A 24672-nucleotide genomic window follows, 5' to 3' on the forward strand; every position below is an offset into this window, starting at 1 on the left:
AATGTCATTAACCATTCTAAGATAACAGATATAAACGGGATCACTCCAGGCAAACTAGGGTGTATGTATATATATATAGTTACCTTAGGCATGGTCTGGTGGCTCAGAGGTTAAAGCGTCTGCCTCCAATGCGGGAGACCTGGGTTCGATCCCTGGGTCGGGAAGATCCCCTGGAGAAGGAAATGATAAACCACTCCTGTAATCTTGCCTGGAGAATCCCATGGACTGGAGAAGCCTGGTAGGCTACAGTCCACGGGGTCGCAGAGAGTTGGACATGACTGAGCGACTTCACGTTCACCTTAGGCATGGTGATCACCGTGAAAGGTAGGCTAGCTCTTTCTGGCTGTGTTGCAGGGCTTACAGAAAGAAAATGATAGCTCAAGATTGTAAATTCACAGCTCAAGGCATGGTATAAAATCCAGGGAGTGTCTATATAACTGATCTGCAAGGATCTCTTGAAAGTGAAAGTGAAGTCGCTCAGTCGTGTCCGACTCTTAGCGACCCCATGGACCGCAGCCTACCAGGCTCCTCCGCCCATGGGATTTTCCAGGCAAGAGTACTGGAGTGGAGTGCCATTGTCTTCTCCACCCTTCCTTCCTGCTGCTGATACTGCTAAGTCACTTCAGTCATGTCTGACTTTGTGCGACACCATAGATAGCAGCCTACCAGGCTCCCCCGTCCCTGGGATTCTCCAGGCAAGAACACTGGAGTGGGTTGCCATTTCCTTCTCCAATCAAAAGGCTGATGTAGTTGAAAATCAGACACAGGTCTGATCCTGCAAATTGGTAAACTTCCTTGCAAGTGGAATTCATAGCCTTGCCAGGTCTCATGAGAACATTTATTTCAAAATAGAAAATTGAAATCAAAATGGTAACTGTTGGGAGAATTTAGACAACTTAAAGAATATAAAATTCCCAAACTCCATTAAGTTTTTCTTGGCAGCAGAAACATCCTCTCTGAGATGAAACTATCCTTGCCTTGCTTGAAGGTCCTCTGATAACCTTACCAGAGACAGTTACCCTGCCCATTTTCCTCAATGCTTCTAGACAACTAGTGTTGTGTTCTAGCATATCCCAGGGGACCAATAGCAAAGTCAAATATGGGAGAGTAAAATTGCAAGATTTACTAATTTATACAGAATAAGACTTAGGGAATATATGTGCGAATGGGTTCTGGAGGCACTAGCTCAGAGTGAGGTATATAATTTTAGACCAGGCTGAGTCTTTTGAGATAGGTTCTCTTACCAGATTTTGGATTGTGCTGACTGAGCAGCTGAGAGTATTTCTAACAGCTTTCTCAGTTGGTTGATTATAATCTGAATTCAACAGCATCAGATACAATGAAATAGGCCAGAAATTTCTTGGTATGCTATAGAGGAAAAAAAAAGTTAAACTTAGAAAATTGGGATATAGGAATGGATTTGTCATGTATAATCTGTTCTCCATGCTCATAACTGTTTTCCTCTGCAAAGGACAGGAGGAGGATACTCCTTTTGCCATAGCACTGAGAAATACAATGGGAACATAGTGTCAGAATTTTGAAAAGTGTTCCAGCAACTGTCCTCTAGGCTATGGGTGAAGTAAGAGATGCTATCCTTGAACTGGAATCCTTAGTCTCAAAGGAGTGCTGGGATCCTGGGGTAGGAGGGGTCAAATAGCAGCACAGCAGCCTTAAGGGGCTAAGCCCAGGAGTGTTAGTCAGATTATATTATGTTTATTAATGGTAAAGTGTTCTATGGCAGATGCAGCTAGACAGTCCACTGAAATACTTATTTATCTGAATAATAATAACACTAAACGAGCTAGTTCTGGTGTAAGAAGACCTTACTTGAGCCATCATGGTGGGTTCATGGAGCTGTCTGTTAATGACTTAAGAAGAGAACTCTTGACTGAAGAAGAGACCTCCTAAAAGATGATCTTTAGTTTTAATATCTAATGTTTGAGCACTTTTATGCTTTATCCAGTATCTGACTTTTTTGTATCACTTCTGGTATGTTCTGACTTTTAGATAAAGAACTGACACTATTCCCCTGGATACTTTTTTATTAACCCAGTAGGTATATGATTGGAGAAGGAACTGGCAACCTACTCAGTATTCTTGCCTGGAGAATCCCATGGACAGAGGAGCCTGGAGGGCTAGAGTCCATGGGGTAGCAAAGATTTGCACACAACTGAGTGACTGGCACACACAGGTATGTGATTATTGTCCTGTGATTGTTAGTGCTGCAGAAACACAGCCTAGCCTGGTTGGCAACTCACAATTGACCGGTAGATAACTTATTCTGGGTGCTGGTGGAAGGTGATCTCTGTAATCAAGGAAAAACAGGTAAGGGTAGGAGTGGGAGTGAAAAATGGGAGGTTCCTGAAAGCCATCCTGTAGTAGAGGTCCAAGTAGGTGGGTGGATGCATGAATGTGGGGCAAACTAGAAACAGAAACTTGTAAATTTAACAGATGCTGTCAGTGTCCACCTTTACACCTTACCATTTCTGTGCACCTTGTCTCATCTCTCCATTGGCAGTAAGTACCCTCAGAGTCTGCTCTGCCTGTGTTCATGGGAGGTTGGAAGTGCTGAGGATATAATGCCCCCTGGGAATAGCCTTCATGCAGTGACTCTCAGGAGTTGTGTATAGTTATCCCAGCTCATTTACCCCTTGTTTGGAATAATTCTACAATGTATTTTGTACCATTACTTGGATCTCCTCAGTAGGACTATGCTCTTTTGTCTGTTGGAGTATCTTTGCTTGATAAAGTTCACTTTATTAACTCCCTTCTTTGCCCTGCCTTACTTCAGTTCAGTTCAGTCGCTCAGTCATGTTTGACTCTTTGTGACCCCATAGACTGCAGCATGCCAGGCCTCCCTGTCCATCACCAACTCCTGGAGTTTACCCAAACTCATGTCCATTGAGTCGGTGATGCCATCCAACCATCTCATCCTCTATCATCCCCTTCTCCTCCTGCCTTCAATTTTTCCCAGCATCAGGATCTTTTCAAATGAATCACCTCTTTGCATCAGGAGGCCAAAGTATTGGAGTTTCAGCTTCAACATCAGTCCTTCCAATGAACACCCAGGACTGATCTCCTTTAGGATGGACTGGTTGGATCTCCTTGCAGTCCAAGGGACTCACAAGAGTCTTCTCCAACACCACAGTTCAAAAGCATCAATTCTTCAGCGCTCAGCTTTCTTTATAGTCCAACTCTCACATCTATATATGACTACTGGAAAAACCATAGCCTTGACTAGACGGACCTTTGTTGGCAAAGTAATATCTCTGCTTTTGAATATGCTGTCTAGGTTGGTCATAACTTTCCTTTCAAAAAGTAGCGTCTTTTAATTTCATGGCTGCGGTCACCATCTGCAGTGACTTTGGAGCCCCCCAAAATAAAGTCTGACACTGTTTCCACTGTTTCCCCAGCTAGTTTCCCCAGCTATTTGCCATGAAGTGATGGGACCGGATGCCATGATCTTCGTTTTCTGAATGTTGAGCTTTAAGCCAACTTTTCACTCTCCTCTTTCACTTTCATCAAGAGGCTCTTTAGTTCTTCTTCACTTTCTGCCATAAGGGTGGTGTCATCTGTATATCTGAGGTTATTGATATTTTCTCCCAGAAATCTTGATTCCAGCTTGTGCTTTATCCATCATTTCTCATGATGTACTCTACATAAAAGTTAATTAAGCATGATGACAATATACAGCCTTGATGTACTCCTTTTCCTATTTGGGACCAGTCTGTTGTTCCATGTCCAGTTCTAACTGTTGCTTCCTGACCTGCATACAGATTTCTCAAGAGGCAGTTTCAGGTGGTCTGGTATTCCCATCTCTTTCAGAATTTTCCACAGTTTATTGTGATCCACACAGTCAAAAGCTTTGGCATAGTCAATAAAGCAGAAATAGATGTTTTTCTGGAACTGTCTTGCCTTTTTGATGATCCAGCGGATGTGGCAATTTAATTTTTGGTTCTTCTGCCTTCTTTTCTAAAACCAGCTTGAACATCTGGAAGTTCACAGTTCATGTATCGCTGAAGCCTGGCTTGGAGAATTTTGAGCATTACTTTACTAGCATGTGAAATGAGTACAATTGTGCGGTAGTTTGAGCATTCTTTGGCATTGCCTTTCTTTCGGATTGAAATGAAAACTGACCTTTTCCCATCCTGTGGCCACTGCTGGGTTTTCCAAATTTGCTGGCATATTGAGTGCAGCACTTTCACAGCATCATCTTTTAGGTTTTGAAATAGCTCAACTGGAATTCCATCACCTCCACTAGCCTTGTTTGTAATGATGCTTCCTAAGGCCCACTTAACGTCACATTCCGATGACTGACTCTAGGTGAGTGATCACCCCATCATGATTATCTGGGTTGTGAAGATCTTTTCTGTACAGTTCTTCTGTGTATTCTTGCCACCTCTTCTTAATATCTTCTGCTTCTGTTAGGTCCATACCATTTCTGTCCTTTATCGAGCTCATCTTTGCATGAAATATTCCCTTGGTATCTCTAATTTTCTTGAAGAGACCTCTAGTCTTTCCCATTCTATTGTTTTCCTCTATTTCTTTGCAGTGATGACTGAGGAAGGCTTTCTTACTCTCCTTGCTATTCTTTGGAACTCTGCATTAAAATGGGTATGACTTTCTTTTTCTCCTTTGCTTTTCTCTTCTCTTCTTTTCACAGCTATTTGTAAAGCCTCCTCAGACAGCCATTTTGCTTTTTTGCATTTCTTTTTCTTGGGGATGGTCTTGCTCCCTGTCTCCTGTACAATGTCATGAACCTCTGACCATAGTTCATCAGGCACTCTGTCTATCAGATCTAGTCCCTTAAATCTATTTCTCACTTCCACTGTATAATTGTTAGGAATTTGATTTAGGTCATACCTGAATGGTCTAGTGGTTTCCCCTACTTTCTTCAATTTAAGTCTGAATTTGGCAATAAGGAGTTCATGATCTGAGCCACAGTCAGCTCCCAGTCTTATTTTTGCTGACTGTATAGAGTTTCTCCATCTTTGGCTGCAAAGAATACAATCAATCTGATTTTGGTGTTGACCATCTGGTGATGTCCATGTGGAGTCTTCTCTTGTGTTGTTGGAAGAGGGTGTTTGCTATGACCAGTGTATTCTCTTGGCAGAACTCTATTAACCTTTGCCCTGCTTCATTCTGTACTTCATGGCCAAATTTGCCTGTTACTCCAGATATTTCTTGACTTCCTACTTTTTCCTACTTTTGTTTCTTGACTGTCTTGCTTCTATGCTCCCCTAACGATGTTTCCTGGCATCACCTCCAAAATAAACTACTCGCATTCAAATCCTTGTCTCAGGATTTGCTTCTCAGGAAACCCAAACTAAGACAAGCAATAATGGTCACTTGTGTAAACAAGGTGGTAGTGGTGATGGAGAAATGAATGAGATCAGCCAAGGAAAAAGGATAGTTTGATAATAGATCTCTAGGGAATACCATTATTTATGGAGTAGGATGAGAAGGAGAACTCTGTTAAAGGATCTCCTAGGAGGAATCAGAAAAGGAAGAAGATAAACCAAGAAAAGAATATTGTCTTAGAAATCAAAGCAAAAAGTCTTTCAGGATGAAGGAAGTAGTCAGTTATGCCAAATTCTGGAGAAAGATGAAGAAAAGAATATAAGTATTTTTTCCCTGGATTTGGTCAATAGGAGGTCATTGATGAATATCATACTTTATGGAAAAGAGGGACCAGAAATAGGTCATGGTGTTTATTGCCCCAGTTTTCTCCTGGAGGGAATAACTTGGGCTGGTTGTATCCCTTCTCTAAAGATCACTGCTTCTCTTAACCTAGCCTCCTGCACATGACTCCTGGCTTTTGCTGCTAAGCTGCTAAGTCACTTCAGTCGTGTCCAACTCTGTTCGACCCCATAGATGGCAGCCCAGTAGGCTCCTCTGTCCCTGGGATTCTCCAGGCAAGAATATTGGAGTGGGTTGCCATTTCCTTCTCCAATGCATGAAAGTGGAAAGTGAAAGTGAAGTCACTCAGTCATGTCTGACTCTTAGCGACCCCATGGACTGCAGCCTACCAGGCTCCTCCATCCATGGGATTTTCCAGGCAAGAGTACTGGAGTGGGGTGCCATTGCCTTCTCCTGGCTTTTAGTCATTTCTTATTCCCTTGTCCCTTTGGACTCCATGATGGTATCAATGCTATTGATCGTAGCTCCAGGTTACTGCACTCTGTCTTATGGATCTCCTATATGCTACTGAAAGTGAAAGTTGCTCAGTCGTGTCTGACTCTTTACAACCCCATGGACATGGGATTCTCCAGCCAGAATATTGGAGTAGGTAGCCTTTCCCTTCTCCAGGGGATCTTCCTTTTACACTACTGGGATCTGTGTAAATGGTCCCATGGTCCCTTTGTGAATAAACTCTCCTTAAATTATGCTATTTTGAGGGTGCCTACTTCCTGTTGGGAATTAGACTTATACAGAGATTTAGAAAAATTAAAATTTATTTGTTGCAATTTTTTTATAGCTAATAGTTTCTCAGAAAGAATTTAAAACAGATATTTTAATCAGATAGAAGAAACTTGAGTATGTTGTAGGATAAGTCAGCATTTCTGAGGTTGTGGTGGATATTTTTTGCCCATTGTGACTTTATGAACGATGATGTTCACACGTGTAACACTCTCCCGTAGACGTGCCCACATGTTGTTACTCTGTGCCCCATTTTTCAGGACCCTACAGCCTAGTGATTGTTTGAGATCCCTGCTGCATAAAGGTCCTTTGGTAGGTGAAATAGATAGTTACAGGCTACAGACAGTTCCCAGGTAACAAACTGAGGCTTTCTCATTAAAAAGGCATATTGGAGTGTGAGAGTGGTATTATTGTAGTACAGCCCTTGACTGTTCTCCAATTTATGCAAATGAACATCCATTTACAAACAACCATCACCAACGAGTTGTATGGGCATCCTGTCAAGTCGAATGCCTCTGCAGCTAGGAGTGCCTGGACTGGAAGTAAGGAGCCAGACTATAGAGAAAGGTTAAAAAGGTATACTCCAGAGAGGTGAGAAAACTGTATCAAGTTCCTCAATGTTATAGATTTTCTTCTGGGAAACCAATTGGAGAAGCTACTTGCCCTTCCTCAGTGGAGACACAGAGAAGGAACGCAACCTTCCAGGGAGAATACTGAAGAGTTGTCCCTTCTGACTCTGTCCCTGCTCTTGCTTTTCATGCCCTCATACCTTAAGAGTCAGAAGGTAATGAAATGAACAGATCCAGTTTTTCTGTAGCTCTTTGGGACAATCTGTCTTTATTTCAAATTTCTCTTTTTATGATAGAACTTGTAATGTTTGCTATATGATGGTTTCAGTTACTGCAATGAGATCAACAGCATTTTATAAGGACCAAATGATACTCGAGTAAAACTTCAAGTTCCAAATAAATGGAACTTAAAATGCAGTTTGGACATTCTGATATTTTATGCGGGGAAAATAGGACACATGTTGGTAAGTAAAATTTAGTTGTTGTAACGGTTATTATTTTGTTACACCTATACCCTTGAGAGTGGCCACCTGCCTGTCCCCAAATCCTCTGGAGTCACCCTTTAGTTTATTCTCCTTATAATGTAGTGTGAGTCGCTTTAACGGGAGAAACGTCTGTTCCTCTATAGCTGACAGTTCCTCAGGAGGGTGGATTGGTGGCATGAGCAGTAGTGACTTATATTCTTCTTGTTCCTTCAAGTTCTGATTTCTTGCCTCTGTTGATTTTCAGACTCCTCCTTGGTGACCTCACCTTTTCCCATGGCTCTCAGTTCCTGGAGCTGCTGTCTGACACTGGCATGAATGTCACAGACTTTTACCGAAAGTTAGGGAATATGATGTAGCTCTTAAAGAGTCTTTCTCCCTCTTCAGAATTCTTTCTTTTCAACCTACCCAGGCCAAACTACAGTCAAGTTTAAAGTAACAGCTCTTCATCTATTGATGCATCTCTCTCTTTCCTTTATCCATCTAGCCTGGTACATATATAAAATGAATGTAGTTCTTTTTAAAAGATGCTTTAAAGTCTATTTAGGCTATAAAAGATGCATACTAGCTTTTCAAAATTTATCACAGAAAACCTTAGAAATATGAAACAAATTTTTTGTGTTCTTAATAAAATACTTAACTGTAAAATGAACATTGTCACAGTTTTTAAGAAGCTAAATTTTACTTCCAACCCTATTACAGTGATAAAGTGTTCATTTATATCAAGCAATGGCATTCTGAGCAGAACTCATCTCTGGCCTTAAGAGTTTGTTGTCACATTTATGTGAGGCACTGGATTTAGAAACCTACTCCATAGTCTCAAATTCTCCTTAAACAAGGCATATTCTTGTTCCTACTTCAATGAATCATTCCAATGAGATCTGAAAGTCTCTTTTTGTGTTACGAATGTTTCTGTTCTTCGGGAGGATCCAGGGTCCAGGAGATTTGGCTTGTGGAGATTTGGATAAATGTTCTAAATTAGTCATTCTCTGGTTTCTGCCGCTCCTGTGCTCTTAATTAGTCTTTCTCCCATTTCTGGAGCTCCCAGGCTCTCAGTTCCATCCCTCTTCTTGTTGAGGATATGCATGTTCCAAGACTGAGCCTGATTTTCCAGTACAACCCTCCTTCTTACAGTGATATTTTCCTTAATGTAAGCTGAAATGAATTTACTTCATGTGTAAATGCCTTGTGGTCAGAACTCAGGACTTGCCAGGCTTCTCCATTTGTTTGCAGTTTCCATCTATTTCATCCTGCAGCTGCAAAAGGTTTTCTGATTTGTTTTCAGAGAGATTGATTCTGAACTGACCTCGAGTGCAGGGAGACCTCTGCAGGGGCTTTGCTGATTTTGAAGCACTATTTAGAAGACCCTCTTTGGGGAAATGAATATAAAGTTATAAATTTAAATTAGGCATGAAGGTGATTATCTATCTATAAAGAGAAAACAGATAATAACATGAAAAAATTTTAAGTTGACTGAGTTTGAAACAGTTTATTTTTACAAGTTTTTCAAAAAAATACTTTCATGAGAACATAATGCTTGAGATCCTTCTAGGGCCGTGGAAAATGTGGTAGGCCCTAGATAGGGCCTATATAAAATGTGGTATGTGTGTGGGGGGAGGGATTTTTACAGAGATCTGACATTATGTACAACTGTGCGTGTGGTTAAATAGACTCTTTGGGCCTATTGTCTTCATGTTGGATGCTAAAACTTGAAGTCTACATTGCAAACAGTTGGGAAGGGAAGATGGATGTAAAGTGGGGGAAAGCAAGAACAAGCTAGAATCCATGAAGAGGAGCCAGGATCATGAGAATGAACTGGGACCTGTGTCAGTTTTCACTGTCTCCATCCTTTATTAAATAGTGCTTTTGTTACAGAGCTAGACAAATGTCCCAGGAAGATGTGGAAGGAAGATCCCAGGAAAAGGTAGAGCAGCTGCAGGCCTGGGTGCTGCCCTGTGCCAACAAGGTAAACCAGCAGATAAATGATAATATGCTTGAGCTATAAATGCACCCAACTCTATCTTTTGAAGGTTAAATATAATATGGTGGCTGCTGCACTTCCGCTTTCTAAATCTCCTGCAAATAGTTTCCTCAGATATGGTTCACCTTAACCAGACACACAGGGAAGTGAATGCTAGGAAACACAGTTCAGCTGAGCTATACTGATGTTTACAAAGCCACCATAATCTGCCCTTTGCCAGCGTGGCACCCATATACATCTCTGTGCTGCTGCTGCTGCTGCTAAGTCGCTTCAGTCGTGTCCGACTCTGTGCGACCCCATAGATGGCAGCCCGCCAGGCTCCCCCGTCCCTGGGATTCTCCAGGCAAGAACACTGGAGTGGGTTGCCATTACATCTCTGTAAAACATGCTTATTTTAAAAATAAGTACTTTAGCAAAGTCTTGCTTCTGCCTGACCTGATACAACTATCCTGTGTACAACTGAAAATATGCTAACTCTTTCCTCCTAAGTGTATACTGATTCCCTTTTGTGTTTTTGATCATGTTCATTCTTCTCTTAAGTTGTTCAAACTCCTGCTTTGTTACCCTGTACCTTAATACAGAGATATAAGGTTAACAACTATCCATATATCTTATGTTAGTTGCTCAGGAAATGGGAGAAGCAAGGAACATAAAAGTTATTTAGTGTGTACACAGATGTTCATATCAAAATAAGGAAGAAATGCAGGAATATTTCTCATTTCCGCAGTTAGTTACATGGTCTAGCTGGTGTTTATAACTGCCTTTTTCTGCAATTGGAATTCCCTTCCTGGTGAGGTAACCTAAACATTTATTCCTGAAGTTTCTGGACCATTAGTAATCTTGCATGAATTGACTTGTTTTAGTTTTCCACGGATTTCAATCACACAACAGCAATGCCGATGGGCTCCCCAGAGTTCCTCTCTACCCGCATTGTGCAGTAGCAACCTAATTTCCCCTTGATAGTGAGGGTCATTCACCAGGATCATCTGAGCAATGCAGGATTCCCATATTTTTGGCATCTTGAACTAGATCATTCTTTGTTGTAGTGGCTGTGCATCATATGATGGTTAGCAACATCCTTGACCTCTAACCATGAGGTGCTAGTTCACTCTCCTCCTGTTATGACATTTATGGCAACAAAAGTGTCTCCAAATGTCCTCTGGATAAAATTGCCCCCCAGGAACCTTTTTCTTTTGGCTGTTGATTCGAAGACATAAGGACCCCAAAGTGTCTATATGATCATCTCAATTTCCAGTTCAGTGGAATCACTGTTTTGTCTCTTGCTGAAAGCATTCCTCTTTTGGGAACTATTGAGTCCAAATAAGCTGAGCCTAAAGTTTCAGGGATGAATAGCAAACACTTTGTTAGTGAATCACTAGGGGTATTAGTGAGAGCTGTTAATCCTATTTCTATTCCTTGAATCTTAGATTCATGAATTTTGCTAATGGGAGAAACAGAACTATACGTTTGTTGTCAAGTTATATACTACCTCCTGGTCCATAATGCCCCAGCTTTGAAAAGTACTGTCACCCTTCGGGCACTATAACTGAGTGTTCAAAAAGCCATTCTGTCGTTCTGTCAAGTTGGCTACTCCAAGACGGCATCATGGGAAAACCAGTGAATTCCATGGGGATGGGCCCATTGACTGCATTTCATTTGTTGTGAAATGCAGTGCTGTAAAATAACATGGTAAGACATTCCATAAGTCCACGGACAGTGGCAGAAGCATTGTGGGCGAGGGATAGAAATCCATGCCTCTGGTAAGTACTGATCCAGTGAGACCACGCCTGGAGAATGGTGACATTCTGGGGACTCGTTGTCATCTTGATTTTAGGACTTGTGACCTCCAGAACTATAAGATAATGAATTTGTGTTGCTTTAAGCCACTAAGTTTGTGGTGATTTGTCACTGTGACAATAGGAAATCTTGATGTGAAACTGGACTCAAAAGGAAATTCCAAGTGTCTGGGCAGTGTCCTCCCCTTCTGTGTACTCCTCCTCTCCTTGCCAGTCTCCATCATTCTCCACAGTACTGGCTCCAGGCAAACCACCGAAGGACACAGAGTCATCACAAAACTCTTCCTTCTACTCTTTCTGTGCTCTGTGTCCCTATGTAAACCCGTGTCTACTCGAAGTTCCTACTGAGTTCTTTCTTTCCCCCATCTGCTTTTTTCATCAAGACTTCCTTTTTTATTTTCCTTTTGCTCAGGATTTCAACTCTAATAGAAACATGATAAATTGTTAATAAAGCAGTGACTTCTTTTTTAAAATATATTTGAAACATTTATGTTTTTATAGTGATTTCTTGCAGACTCTTAAGTCATAGAATTACTCTAATAGTGAAAATTTCAGGTTTTTGGTTTTTTTTTTTAGTTTTCCCCACCTAATCCTGGGAAATTTGATGTCTTTTGAATTATATCAGGTAAATGCCAATCTACATGCAGGGCGTTTTCTGGCTCCTTATTGATTATCCCCAGGTGTCCATTAATATTTCCTGTTTTATGTCTGGAAAATCATGACTTTTCAAGGGTTTTTGTTGTTCACTTACAAACTTGGGCTTGGGATTTTATTTAGGACCAACAATGCAGGAGACCCCAGTTCAATTCCTTGGTCAGGAAGTTCCCATGGAGAAAGGATAGGCTACCCACTCCAGTATTCTCAGGCTCCCCTGGTGGCTCAGACAGTAAAGAATCCTCCTGCAATGCAGGAGACCTGGGTTCGATCCCTGGGTTGGGAAGATCACCTGGAGGAGAGCATGCAACCCACTCCAATATTCTTGCCTGGAGAATCCCCATGGACAGAGGAGCCCGGCAGGCTATAAGCCATGGGGTTGCAAAGAGTGGGACACAACTGAGTGACTAAACATAGCACACAGCTCACTAAAGTGACAAAGTTCTCTTAGCTTGTCTAGTTTGTTTTGCTCTCAGGTTCTGTTGGATGTGACAGTAAGACATTTTCCGCTGCTTTATGCTCTGTGTTTCTCAGATCATTGTTACTAGTCTCCTTGATACTGGTAGCCTGGATAAGTACAACTTGTGTTAGTGGCTCTGGAAAGACTGTGAGTCCATGCAAGAGTGGGAGAGGCTCTTAAGGAAGATGCCATCTTCCATCTTTGTAGCCAAGTAGTGTCAGTTGAAATAGCACATCAAAGAGATACTTTTTTTTTGTACTTTGTTTTTCTTTTTTAATCCCAGCTTTATTGATATATAATTGACATATTTTATAAGTTTTAAGTGTACAACCTATTGATTTGATATACTTAGAGCAAAATTATTACCACCACAGTGTTAGCTAAACCTCTGTCATGTAACATAATTACCGTATCTTTTTTTTTTTGTGGTGAAATCTTTTAAGATGCAATCAATTAGCAACTTTGAAGTATATAATATAGTATTACTAATTATAATAAACAGGTACATTATATCCCCAGTTATTAATCTTATAACTGGAAGTTTATAGTTAAAAGAGATACTTTTAAATTGCCATGTCATAATGCACCATCTGCGCCTGACAGAGTTTGCAAATCTTTGGCTAGAATCTTCTCTTAGACTATTAAAACCAGCTGTCTCTGGCTTTCCAGATTCTAGGCTTCATGTCTTGCAACCATCCAAGTCCATAGTTTAGCTTTGTGAGCCCATGCCTCGAATTTGATCCTCCATGTCCTATGACTCTATATATGACAGGAGGAAGCCAGTAGGGAAATGGAAAATAGCCTTTATTCCAGGGTCTTCGAGCAGAGATGGACTGAGAACCATGCAAAATCTCTTTTGTTAATAGACCCTGTGGAAGGCCCCCTGTGGTGGATGTTTTGCAGAATGGCCATAATTATTGCCTTCTCTTTATCTGCATCCCTTGTGCTGTAACTGTGCAGTTGCTTACCTTAAGAAATGATGTATTTCCCCAGCATTTGAATCTGGCCTAGCTTGATGGTTGATTTTGGCCAATGGAATGCAGCAGAAGTGATGCTGGGTTGGTTCTCCACCTAAGAATCCACTAGTTCTCCCTAAACAGTGCTCAGCTGTCAAGTAAATAATCACAGAGGAAGAACCTGCTTGAGGGTGAGAGACCATCTGGAAGAGAGAGAAGCCATCTGAGCAGAGGGCCACCCCAGACTAGCCAGCACCCAGCTGACCCAGCAGCTGACCACAGATGTCTATAAGCCTTGCTGAGACCTGAAGAACTGCCAAGCCAAAGTCAGCCTAATTGCCCACCTGCAGAATTGTGGCTAAAACTTGGTTGTTTTTAGCCACTATGGCTTGGAGTGGTTTGCTATGCAGCCAAAGTTTACCGATTTGTCATTAAGGTTAGAAGCATTTCCAAATTACAGGTTACATCCACTGCTGAGTTATCACGCCTGCCACATAAGAGGAAAGAAAGGGCTAAGGATGAACCATATATGGAAGAGATAAAAGGAACAATACATAGTCAGGTTGCTACTACTCTTGGCGAGTTCTGATGGTAATCCAGTTTCTTCTCCTACTAAATAGATCACTTTACAATTCAACTGGAATCTTTTGTTTGTAAGACTCAGAAACTCCCCCACACTGGCTTAAGTAAAGTAAAATTAGTCTCATGTAACTCAAGGGGTCTGGACCCCAATATCCAGCTGTCTTGAGAGACTGGCCCTGGAACTAGAGTATAGTCTGCAGACAAGCAAGCTACTTTCTCTGCCTTGCTGTTGTTCCACTTCTTTCTTTCTCAAGATCTCTCATCATTTCTGTATGTTTGTTTCACTTCTTCTCTCTTCAGTTCTCTGCTTATACGTTGTATCATTGTGCCCATTTCAAAATAGCAGGTTCAGACTTCACTCCTCAGGACCTTTTATCTCAACTTCCATAAATTCAAATTCTCATTCAGAGAGAATCCTATTTGGTCCACTGTTTGCCAGTTAATTGTGCTAGAGTGGTGGTTGGTAAGGTCAAATAAAGGAACCCTTTTTTTTGACAGATATCTTTTGTAAGAACCAGAGGACTGCATTACTATTCTTAATCTCTACTATTGGCAGGAACCACACCTTACTTTCTGGAACTCTTTTTTTTTTTTAACCAAGTTACCAAATAGATTTTTTAACTTTATTTTCCAATGGAGGATCAACTTCTGCGTCCTTCCACTGGAGAAATATAAATGACAATAATCAGCAATTTCCTTTCCTGATCAGGCTGGGGCAGGGATTGGACAATCTCTCGTAGCCCAGAGTCTCATATGTCTTTATGATACTCCTTATGTCTAAGACTCAGGGATTCCAGCCCCTCCTTCCTGTGAAGCTAGCTTTCAGTGTCTGTAATATTCTATTCAACATCTGAGTTGTCTTTTTTTTTAAGCTGTCCTTTAAAAAAAAATTGTTTTCTTTTATTTTACAATAGTCAAAATCTAGAAGCCTGCTAATTGAGTGCTCTCTAATAGCAATTTATAGTTATGTGGATTTTATGGAATAGAAAAATTTCAAAAATAAATCTGGGTACTGACATATGGTTACCAGGTCTGTATTTTGCCATATAGAGCCATTACAAGCTCCTATATCCAGTCGTCATCATGTAATGTTAGCTTGAAACCAAGGAAATTGCCATTTTTGTAGGTCAAAAACAGTTGAATATTGGCAATTTCCTGTGGTTCAATGTAATATATTGAAGCATATTTTAACTTGAGAACTATAGGAAGGATATACTCTTATAATAAAGAACTGACCTTTACAATGGCTTTATTTAACTTTATGAAAAATGCAATATATTTTCCTTAATTTTCTTATTTCATCATGAACCATGAACACTTTGTAAAGGTCTGGCACTAATTTTTGATGTGTCCTCTTTAAACACAGGTTTAGGGAAACACAGCTGTGTGAGCCTCTCAGGATCACTCTCATTCCTAAGAATGCTTTTCCCCTAGCCTCTGAGGCAGGGTTCTGGCCTTCCGTTGATTCACGTCATTTTCAAAGAGCAGTCATCTTCTCTCTGAGGCCCTCTCAGGCCATGGTTGAAGTGAATCCTTCACTTGCACCAAACTTGGATATTTAGGGGACATGTTTTCAGCACTCAATTCATTGTCACATTCTCCTCATAAAGAACATGGTTGTATTTACAAAAGGAGCCTCAGTAACCTCCCATGGTTCCTCAATGAAATATGCAAACCAGTTTGTCTATCAACCATGAGTTAAAGATACTTCCCTTTGGACTGCGTTTCTTGCACAACTTTTCTATCATCTCAGACAACTCCCCCATCGCCCTCTATTTCCTACCCAAGGGACCTTCATCTCTCTTACAAGCAAGATCCAGACAGATTGTATAACAAACTGGCTTTGGTTATTAAAAACATCTTTTTAGCTCTTGGCATAATAAGCAAAACCACTCCTGATGAAAAGAAAGTCTCTCTGTCCCATATGGTTCTTGAAAGAAGTACAACTTTCTGAATTTACTGTACATGTGAAAACAATAAACAATTTGCATTTCTTTCTTTTTCTAGTAATTCAAACTCTAACCTGAGGGTTTTAAAAGAATGGATTTAGTAATTTCTACATTGTTCCACTGTTCCACTTTCTGAAATATTATTGATTCTCAGAGAAGTAACTAAGCCTTAGCCAAATGTTTCAGTTTATCTCTCTCTCTCTTTCTCTCTTTTTTTTTTTGTGAATCTGTAAATGCGTCAGAAAAACGTTTACTGTAATGTTAGAATGTGCATGTGTTGGCATTAAAACTGTGGTTTTGTCCCTACGGGGAATCAAATGGAAGCAAAATTACAGTTAATTCCTGGTATCTGTAGTAATGGGGAACAGACTGAGTTTGTACCAATAATATTTGAAAAATTTATTTTAGAGATTAGGTTGAACCTTGTCCTACACTAAACCTTTTGCCAGAGATACACAAGTAGTCGAGTCGTTCTTTTTCCTCCTATTCCTGGTTCAGCCAGACTCTGGGGTAGAGAAATAGCCAGCAGGAAAGAAGGGTAGTATCAAAAGACTTATTCACAAATCTCATGGTCATTAGATTTTTCTCAACATGTTGACTATAGCTCTTTTGTGGGAAGAGGAAACTACTCTATAGTAAAAGAGGGTGACACTCTTCCTGTTCCTTTAGTAAAGTGTCTTGTCTTTCCTTGTGACTTAAAGGAGAATCATCCACTAAACTCATGTTACCTCCTTTCTAAATTCAGTTTTCAGTTTGTAACTAAAAGAAAAAAGAGAAGTAAAAGCATTTTAGGGAATTCTGAAGCCTCTTTGAAGCTATTCTCTCAAAAAGGGAAGATTTAAAATACAGCTGAATTGGAAGGAAGCATGTCACCACCAAGCCTTCTATGTCTAGCCAGTAGCCTGCAAGAGAAAGGATTTATTTTATCTGGTTCAGTCTCTGACCATTTGAGAGAAGGAAATTGATTTATAAACTCTTTATGGCCTCATGGCTCTCACAAGGGTTTTCAATAGACCAGAGAAGCAGGGTCTCACTTATTCTGAATCTGGAATGTTTCTTGAATGCAAAACCTCACACACTTGTAGGGACAGGAGTGTACTACACTCGTGGTGTCCAGATGTAATGCTCCAATGATGTAAGCCACTAAATTGTTCTGGAACTATTACTATTATCTGCTGAAGAAGACAGAAAATGACTTCCAGTTTTTAAACAGTCCTGGATAATTTTGTAACTCTCTGCTATTCTTAGAAGTAATCCTTACACAATTTTGCAAAAGCTTCATATATATATACATATAAAATTATAGTATGGTAGGAATAGGGGAAACCTAAACTACATTAGAAACTTGAAATACAAATGAAATGATGGTTTTAAATAAGGCTGGATATCATAATTAGTACCAGATGGTTCCTTTATAGTCAGGAGAATTCTCCCAAATAGCCACATTTCTTTGTTTGAATGTCAAAATAGAAACTGAATTAGATCCCTGCCCTGTGTCCTCACACTCACAACTTTCGGGGGATTTTGCTGCATAGACTTTGGGAGATATCCATTTAGACAAAGATTGTATCCTCCATAATATATTCTTTAGAAGGCAGTAGATGTTCTCTGGACCACCTTTTACAATCTCAGAACCAAAGGTTTTTCTTTCCTTCAGGTTTTGTGTGTTTGCTTTTGGTAATGGAAAACATTTTCTCTTTCTATGATTCACACATTCAGTAAGCTCACCTCCCTGGGAGAACATGCCTCATGGGCTGCAGGGTATCAACTGCATTTGCTGTAGGAAAGCAGACATATCATCAGATAGGGAGCTCTGATTCCCATGGAGAATAGGCAGGCAGAGCAAGGAGAGGTGTCTTTAAGCAAATTCTGTTTGCCATGGAAAACCAGGGAAAATCAAACCAAATAAAACACAACTGATGCCAAAGAGAGTGTTGTTTTTAGTTATTTCCAAGAGACATCAGTTGTTCCTTGATATCTCTAGTAGAAAACCTGTCAGAATAAGTAAATTTATTTCCAGTTTTGTCCTGCTAACAAGTTTTGCCAATTAATCGGTTGCAGTTATCAGTAAGGAAAATGTAGACACACCTAAACTTTTATTATAAATGATTCTCCCAGATCTGCATGTATTTGTTTTGGGGATTCAATGCTCCTTTTGAAAATCTTCAAAATATTTCCCTTTTAAGTAGATGGATTAACACAGGCAATCTCGTTCTTCCTCACTCAGAGAAAACTAAGCTAATGAATGATTCATTGCTTTTCTATCAGTTGGTATTTGATTCACAACAGAATGTAGTAAACCTTAACTCTTACGATGTAAATGGTGGACTTCTTTTTGACAGTCAGCAAAGAGTGGAGTAAGACATTTTGTGTTTAGTCAAATTCGTTAGTACATAGAGTCACAAAATGGTATTTAATATGTAATATTTGGGTGAATAAACAGTGGTATTTCCTCCCTCTCTCTAGATCAACATATTCATTTTATAAGCTCTTTTATTTTTAATTAGTATTAATAATATTATAAAAAGTAATACATTTTGTAATATATGTGACATATAGGTGACCCAGAGAAGGCAATGGCACCCCACTCCAGTACTCTTGCCTGGGAAATCCCATGGATGGAGGAGCCTGGAAGGCTGCAGTCCATGGGGTCGCTGAGGGTCGGACAGGACTGAGCGACTTCACTTTCACTTTTCACTTTCATGCATTGGAGAAGGAAATGGCAACCCACTCCAGTGTTCTTGCCTAGAGAATCCCAAGGACAGGGGAGCCTGGTGGGCTGCCGTCTATGGGATCACACTGAGTCGGACACAACTGAAGTGACTTAGCAATAGCAATAGGTGACCAGTGAATTGCACTAAAATTCAGTTTTCCTATGGAATAGAGATTACTCATGCATGTAAATACCAGTTTTTCAAGAGAAAACTGAGACTATTTCTCCAATTAGGTGAAATAAAACCATCCCTCAGTTTTGTATGAGATATCTAATGGGATAAGTAAAATATATTTCCATTTTTGCAATAGGTGTATAGTTGCTGAAATTCTCCACTTTTCTCTGTAGTGAGTATATTGAATTCTGCATTGAATTCACTGCTTTGAATAATTGAATATTTCACTTTTAAAATAGAGATATATGTTTCACTTACTGATATAAAAACACCTTATTTGGTTTTAATTACCCCATTATTTATATTTTTCCTTAAGGAGATCTTGCTTTCATAGATAGTTTGAAACAAATGATCAATATGCAAACACTGGCTAACCAGCAAAATTGTCATCAGCTTAGCATTCTCATATTAATATCAAGATGATATCGATTATGCATTCAGAGATTATCAAGTGCTTGAACATCATGCTGCTGCTGCTGCTAAGTCCATCTAAATTTAGTGCTTATGTTAAATTAAATTATAGTACACCTTTCAGCTGGTAAAGAATCTGCCTGCAATGTGGGAGACCTTGGTTCCATCCCTGGGTTAGAAGATCCCCTGGAGAAGGGAAAGGCTACCCACTCCAGTATTCTGGCCTAGAGAATTCCATGGACTGTATAGTCCATGGGGTCACAAAGAGTCAGACACAACTGAGCGACTTTCACTTTCACATTCACTTTTCATATATTTTGTTAATATACATACTTTTGATCATAGATTCTATACTTATAAGCTCATATAGATTCACAGCTTTTTACTGAAGCTGCTTTTCCAACCATGTTTTTTTTGTTAAATTTAGGAGCACTGAAATGTTGGTATTAGAACTGTGAGAAACTGGGCAAGTCATTTAAATTAATTTTTTATATTATTTAAGACTTAGAGTAGACTGCAGGTAAGACAGAAAACAAATATGAAGTGTCTGCTATTAGGGCTACATAGCATTTGTTATCCTTAAAATGACATTTGGAATAAGTGATCTTTCATTTATTCATTTACTCATTTATATGTTCATTAATTCAGCAAATAGATATTGAGTACCTGTTTTGTGCCAGATACTCTGCTGGGTGCTGAGACACACCGATGAGAAAATTCAGATTCAGGCCTTGCTTAGAGTTTAGTGGAGTAATGGGCAACATTTATTGAATGTCTAATCTCCAGTTACCTTTAGAGTTTGGACATTCCACAAACCTAAGAACCATTCAGTTATATTATGGAATCTTTAATCCTGGTGGAAGTCAGGGTGATGAAAGTGAGGGGCTGCCTATTTCTTGTTCACAGCCTTAAGCCTAGAGAGCATAGTGCTGCGAAAGGCGACCTGGTGGGAATGTGAGTGGAAGAGTAGGTAGGTACCCTTGGGAAGTGCATGGCAGGAATGGGTTTATTTTTGTTGGAGGGTGAGGGTAAATCTGTGAGTTTGTGGCATACTATGAAAGTGATGATTGTGTTCAGAAGAAGGAAAAGCAAACTTCAAATCTCCTTATATTTTAGTGATTGGAAGGAATGTCAGCACCAGCCTGGGAAATATACACTCCAGAAAAACACCTCTGAGGTCTTGTTTTGTTTCGAGGTCTTTCCATTTCTTCTCTTGTCTAAAATTTGTGTTTCCTCTGAGATCTTTTTCTGTATGGAATGAGGAGTAAAAGAGTTGCCTTGAGGCCAGTGAGATAAAGGAAGTCACTTTTCTGAAAGGAATTTTAAATGTTAACCCCTCTCTAGTCTTTTGAATTTCTTTGGCTTGCCACTGATGGAGTGGAGGTGATAATCTTGTCCGCAGTTGTGTTTCTAAATGAACGATTCTGTGGACACGCAGAGTGCTGTTCTTGGTACAATAGATTTGTTAGTGGACTGAAGAGAGTGACAATAGATTGACTAGATTTTAGTGCAGCATTCTTTTTAGGATTTGATGAAATGTGACCTATGAAGCAAATTATGGATGTACTGGACTGAATGGGTTTTTTTGACCTCTGAGTGGAAATAGACCATGAGAATCACATAGATATCTATGTCTATATAGTCTCAGGGCTAAGATTTTATAGATATCTATCACATTTTGGAGAGAGAGAAATGTCCTAGGCATTTGAAGAGGTTGTAAAGTGTGGGCTTATTGACCATCTTTAGAAATGTTTTGCTGAAAGAAGGTAATAACACATAACTGACCCTGAATGTCAAGAGACATATAAGGAGAGCCTCCCAATGGCAGTGAGCAGAGGGAACCAGAAAAGTCTGAAGCTTGGAAGATGATATTTGGAAAGTGCAGCTCATTTGAAAAAGAGAGCAGAGAAGCTAAAATTTGATGAACTGGACACAAAGCTGATGCTCCTGTGGACGCCGATGAATGACAAACTGTATATATTGGGGAAATGACTCTTTTAATTTGAACCTTGGCTCTCAAGAAAAGTAGAAATTCAAATGGGAAAAGTGAGAATGTTTGAAAGAAACAAGTAAGTAGAGAATTGAAGGTGAAAAATGTGAGCGTAAGGAACTCATTGTCTACCTCAACCTATATATATATATACATTTGTATATATAAAGAATAAGTGCTAGAGATTTCTCTAGGTGCCTTAAAGCGTCTGCCACATTGTAGCGGGAGACCCAGGTTCAATCTCTGAGTTGGGAAGATCTCCTGGAGAAGGAAATGGCAACCCACTTCAGTATTCTTGCCTGGAAAATCCCAGGGATTTTCCAGGAGAAACCTGGTGGGCTACAGTCCATGGGGTCACAAAGAGTTGGACATGACTGAGCGACTTCATGTTACTTTTACTATAGATATTCAGTTCAGTCCAGTTCAGTTCTGTCACTCAGTCATGTCCAACTCTTTGTGACCCCATGGACTGCAGCACGCCAGGCTTCCCTGTCCATCACCAACTCCCGGAGCCTACTCAAACTCATGTCCATCGTGTCAGTGATACCGTCCAACCATCTTATCCTCTGTAGTCCCCTTCTCCTCCAACCTTCATCTTTCCCAGCATCAGGGCCTTTTCCAATGAGTCAGTTCTTCACATCAGGTGGCCAAAGTATTGGAGTTTCAGCTTCAGCATCAGTCCTTCTAATGAATATTCAGGACTCATTTCCTTCAGGATGGACTGGTTGGATCTCCTTGCAGTCCAAGGGACTCTCAAGAGTCTTATCCAACACCACAGTTCAAAAGCATCAATTCTTCGGTGCTCAGCTTTCTTCACAGACCAACTCTCACATCCATACTTGACTACTGGAAAAACCATAGCTTTGACTAGACAGACCTTTGTTGATAAAGTAATATCTCTGCTTTTTAATATGCTGTCTAGGTTAGTCACAGCTTTTCTTCCAAGGAGCAAATGTCTTTTAATTTCATGGCAGCAGTCACCATCTGCAATGATATAAGTTAATATCTTATAGATATTAACTCCCATATGTGTGTGTGTGTGCACGTGTGCATGTGCTAAGTTGCTTCAGGTGTGTCCAACTCTTTGTGACCCTATGGGCCATAGCCCACCAGGATTCTCTAGGAAAGTATACTGGAGTGGGTTGCAGTGTCCTCCTGTAGAAGATCTTCCTGACCCAGGGATTGAACCTGAGTCTCTTATATCTTTTGCTTTGGCAGGTGGGTTCTTTACCACTAGAGCCACCTGGGAAGTCCACATAAGAGGGCTCTTTTAGACTATATAATAGATAATGCTGACAGGGATGCAGGAATTTAGCTTTCGTAGAGTATAGAGCTTTGCCCCTGCCTATCTCAGGAGCAGTGACCCCTACCCTGGCCCCCTAGATTGTACAGTGTGACTTCTTTTGAGACTGTGTCCTGATCCTTGTATTCTGTTTCATCCTCTCAGATCGGAGGTTATGAAGGACCACATCAAGGCTGCCATTTCTACCTGGCACTGACGGTATGATGCCATGCAGTCCGGGATGAGTTAGATGCAGGGCCGAGGCCTGTCAGGTGACATGCAGAATGCATAATGAACATCTGCAAGAGTAAGGAAATAACTGTGAAGGCTTCTTTATAAGTTGTTTTAACTGAATGCTCACATAAAACATAGGCACTGAAAATAAATTTCAGAAATGTTCAATTACTTTTGATTAACTATACAGGTATTCAATAAATATTTGAAATAAATCAGTTAGAAAGCAGTGTTTATTATATGTCTAGTATGTTTCTAGAAATCTGATGAAACTGTAGGAAAATCTTTCAAAAGCTCCAAGGAGTTTATAATTATGTTGACTTGTTTAGAAATAGATGTAATAAATTCTTAATTTTTTAATTTACCAAATATTTGTATATATAAAGAATATGTGCTAGAGATTTTTCTAGGTGCCTTGTAGATATTAACTCCTATATTCATCTAGATTAAATGATCCTTTATTGAAGTGGATTTATGTAGGACTTTTATAGGTGAGTCTTTTGAACAGAGAAATACAAGATGTTAGATATGTACAATGGACTTGTGAAAGCCTAGAGATGGACTGTGATCTACTGTGTTTCATGCCCAGAATGCACTCTGTAAATTTGTCAAGTAGGCAAAATTTGCTGTGTGTTATTCTTCCTTCAGATGTCCACTGAGCCCTAAGGTTGTTTTTTCTTCGTAAAGTCCCTCTGGTTTCCTGATTGTATTTATCTCCCTGTGATGTCTACAACACTGGAGCAGGCTCTTCACACTGATGCCGGTGTTGGGCACCAGGAGTTATGATAAGCCGTTTAGGGAGCTATGTGAAGTGTGTTTTGGGAAGTTTCCAGTGACCTTCCTTGTGTCTAAAGTTTTTGTCTTCCATCAGTGGGCAATGTAGTGGATTTAACCAGTTCACGTGGTACTTAAGACTCACGCTGACTGGAAGTACCCCTTACCTTTCATGAAAAAGCTCAGAGCTACAGGTAAATTATGTGGAGGAATTGGGTTGCAGGAACTTCTGTTTACCCACAAGGTGATTTAAAATGTTCAAACTGAAGTTACAATCCCCATGTCCTCTTCCTCACCAGAACAGACATTCCTCTAGTGGAGGCGCCAACCTGATCCCATCCAAATTCAGTGTCATTCCTAGAATAGCTAACAACCATTGCTAAACATTTCCCGAGTAAACCCAGCTAAAAATAGTATCTTATTTCTAGAGCTCTGACACAAAGAACTCAACACCTTGTTGGACTCAGATAAGCTGACCTTTTTTTTTTTTTTGAGAGCTTTGTCCAAGTGAAACTGAGAAGGATGGAGTCTGAGAAATGCTCAGGTTGACTGAGTCTAGTAAAACTCCCTCTGTCATCTGTGACATGGCATTGAGTGATGCTATATGAGGTTAAAAGTGCCCGTGGGTCTGCCTAAATGCTAAATCAACTACTTGTCCATGCCTTGGGTACCAAAGAAACATTCATTAACTCTGCCTAATGATCAAATTAAAATTTCACTCTTAAGCTTAGTTGGTACTCTCTGGCGCCTTTCCAACTTGTTCTGCTACAATCTGTTGGAAAGCTGAAGCTCTATCTTGCATTTTTAAGCGAGGAAGATGTATTTCTTTTTAGAAAGAGGTTTGGGGACTTATAGGGGCTACCCTGATGGCTCAGTGAATCTCTCTGAAATGCATAAAACATAGGAGACAGGGGTTTCATCTCTGGGCCAGGAATTTCCCCTGGAGAAGAAAATGACAACCCACTACAATATTCTTGCCTGGAAAATCCCATGGACAGAGGAGCCTGGTGGGCTATAGTCCATGGGGTCACAAAGAGTCAAACATGACTTAATGACAGGGTTGAGTCATGAGGGGGATTATTATTAGACCTCCAAATTGATATGTTCCTTAATCCTCCTGAGAACTTTGAGAGAGCAAGAGTTATCATTTCCTTTTTATTAATGAGGAATAGAGGCTCCGATAGGTACCTACTCATGATTCATGCTTAGCAAATGGCAGATATGAAACTAGATCCCAGGTCTTT

At 40.1% G+C, this 24672-nt stretch overlaps 1 long non-coding RNA gene across 1 annotated transcript; it reads left to right on the forward strand.

The window, feature by feature from the left end:
- The first annotated feature begins 615 nt into the window (after nt 1-615).
- Nucleotides 616-23043, forward strand: LOC139184225 (uncharacterized). Its single transcript, XR_011567795.1, has 3 exons — nt 616-2191; nt 9347-9437; nt 22586-23043. It is a non-coding gene; the product is annotated as an uncharacterized lncRNA (long non-coding RNA).
- Nucleotides 23044-24672: the final 1629 nt, after the last annotated feature.

Source organism: Bos indicus, chromosome 7, assembly GCF_029378745.1.
Source record: "Bos indicus isolate NIAB-ARS_2022 breed Sahiwal x Tharparkar chromosome 7, NIAB-ARS_B.indTharparkar_mat_pri_1.0, whole genome shotgun sequence".
Classification (NCBI taxonomy): domain Eukaryota; kingdom Metazoa; phylum Chordata; class Mammalia; order Artiodactyla; family Bovidae; genus Bos; species Bos indicus.